This window comes from Alligator sinensis, unplaced genomic scaffold (genome assembly GCF_000455745.1).
Source record: "Alligator sinensis unplaced genomic scaffold, ASM45574v1 scaffold173_5, whole genome shotgun sequence".
In the NCBI taxonomy this organism is placed as follows: domain Eukaryota; kingdom Metazoa; phylum Chordata; order Crocodylia; family Alligatoridae; genus Alligator; species Alligator sinensis.
Genome location: NW_005842198.1, coordinates 1,573,282 through 1,575,781, shown reverse-complemented (window position 1 = coordinate 1,575,781; position 2,500 = coordinate 1,573,282). Strand labels below are relative to the sequence as shown.

Sequence of the window (2,500 nt, the reverse complement as noted above, 5' to 3'; positions counted from 1 at the left end):
GCTCCTAAATGCTGCTCTGCATGATGTCCAGTAGGAGGATCCCCTTTCAGACAGTAAAATGGATGGGCTGTCATCACTATCCTTCATATTCAGTCTTGCAGGACACCATTAAATTGGTCAAAGGACAGTTCTGGTTTGTTCAGGACAAGATAAAGATACACAAAGGGAAGGTCCAGCCCAGAAAATTGGCTGTGCTGTAAAGTATTTGAGACTTATAATTCTGGAAGCACTAATCAGTTAGGCTAAAAACATAACCAGTTTAATCTGGAGCTGATTGTCCCAGGTTTCGACTTGCATCAAAACAGGCCCAGACAATCTTTTACACGTGTAGCTTGAATGGCAGTTAACTCAAATTACCCTTGTCCATGGATAAAGTATTAATTTGGATACTTCAGAGGAACTTAAAGAAATACAATGAGCTTGTCTGTAGGTCTTTGTCTTGGGATAAACTAGTTTTCTGTTTTTAGCCATCTTAAAACAACTGAATTTCCCATATCAGACAACAATTTCAGCATGTAGTTACCAATTTGCCATATATTACCTGTGTCAACAGCTATGCAAAGTGCAAGCATCTTAGCAATATGTCTTTTTAAGCCAATATAAAAGTATGTGAATTTTATTCAGCTTTTGACTCATCACAATACATTCAAGCAAAAGGGCCATATGCTCTACTGGTATCATCAGTGACATAACTGTTTAAATAAATGCTATTGAATCTACTGATGCCAGCAGTGAATTGGTCTCTGAGTCTTTACTGCAGGTGCCTTCCATTTAAAAATCTTTACATTTTTTAATTATTCTCTGTTAATTAAAATACTTCAGAATAGTGCCAAGACTGGCTCACTCAAGCAATGGGAGGTGTGGCATGGAGAAGTTTCCAATTGTTTCTGATGGTTTTAACATCTGTGTTTACAAGACCACTCTCATCAGTGCTATCTTTGATATAGTTGAACTGTTGATAGTATACGTGGAGATTTTTTGCTGCCATTTTCTAATGTAGGCATAAGGTTGACATTTGTTTTCTTGCCCATTGAGTTTTTAGCTTCTCTGGTGAGAATGCCACTAAGGGTACCACTTGGGAGTTGTGATATACACACCTGTCCATTACGGCACGGACTGAGTCATCTCATTTTAGCCAGCTGCTGAACAGTCACCGCGTGACTGGTGTCAGTATTATGAACTTAGAGTCATGGAATCTTATCGTCTTGTGCCTCTCAGTCCCTAGGTATCGAACGGCTGAATCTCTAGAATCAAACTGTGCAAAGCTGAGGATTGGTACCAGAAGGGGGAAAGAATCAGGTTTCACTTTAAAGTAGAGAATGCAAACAGTAACAGCATGAAAAGAGAGACATCTTTACTTACACTAGAGCTTTGCATTTATATTCTCCAGTTTATTTAGTCTTCATCTTATTATTTCATTAGCTCTTTACTTTTTAATGAATGTAATCCCACAACTCCCTGAGTATGCACACAGAACAATCTGTCCCCAGAAATTATCTCCCCATGCCCTTTTATAAAAGCTCTCTGACAAACAAACAACTGATCCATACCTTACACGTGTATCCATGTAACTAATACAATTTGCCAATTTGCCAAAGGGGAAAAAACTCTAAGCTCCATTTATTTGGCTTGCTGCTGAGTGATCTCAACCCTTGCGATGAAGAGTCAAGCAGAGAGCTGTAGGGAGATGGCATGCTTCAGCTAAACTCACCTCAGCTGCAAGCAGTGGAGCTGCCTTCTTGCTAATCAGCTTTAATTTAGCTGTCTCACAGCTTCATAAGTAAATAAAGAATTACTTAGTGTCAGAAATATCAGTATTTAATGGTAGAGTTAAAAAACTATGGTAATTAAAAGAGTGCCACAAGTCACAGCTCTGTACAATCCTAACAGATTGTAGGGTTTGCCTTTTTGAACCTCCCAGCACGTATAGAAATGAGAGGCAAACAACAAAAGGTGTTAATAGCTTTACGGGGAGCACCATGCTGATAGATTACCCATTATGGTTATCCACTCACAGTGAAATGGCAAATAGGTTTGATCAATTAGATTTTAATGTAAAGTGGAGCTTGAAAAAACAGCTATGAGCAAAGAGAAGACCTTTTGTTGCTAATGTGTCTGAAAAAAGCACTTAATTGAGGTCATAATAATATTAGCAGTTATCGCCATCAATAATTCAGCCTTATTTATTACTACATGGTAAAGTCCTGTCAAACAGGAATGGTTGAGGCTTTGTTATACATGTTAACATGAAGCTAGCTGTTGGATGATTGGTATATATTTCACCAGCTGTTCAAGACTGCGGGATAGCAAAAACTAATGATATTCTTTCTTGGTCCTTGCATTACACAATAGTTAATTTGCTGTATGCAGAAATATATGTTACAAATATAATAGTCTGCATAAAGTATGCATAATAAAAAAGCATTATATCTGAAACAGTGGCTGACTAATCTTGCCTGAGCTATCTGTCATGAGGAAAACAATTTCAACTCCTGCATGA

General features: G+C 37.9%; 1 long non-coding RNA gene across 1 annotated transcript in view; it reads right to left on the bottom strand.

Moving 5' to 3' along the window:
- Positions 1 to 2,500, bottom strand: part of LOC106722337 — a 109,699-nt gene that overhangs the window by 1,020 nt on the left and 106,179 nt on the right. The gene's annotated exons all lie outside the window — the stretch shown is intronic.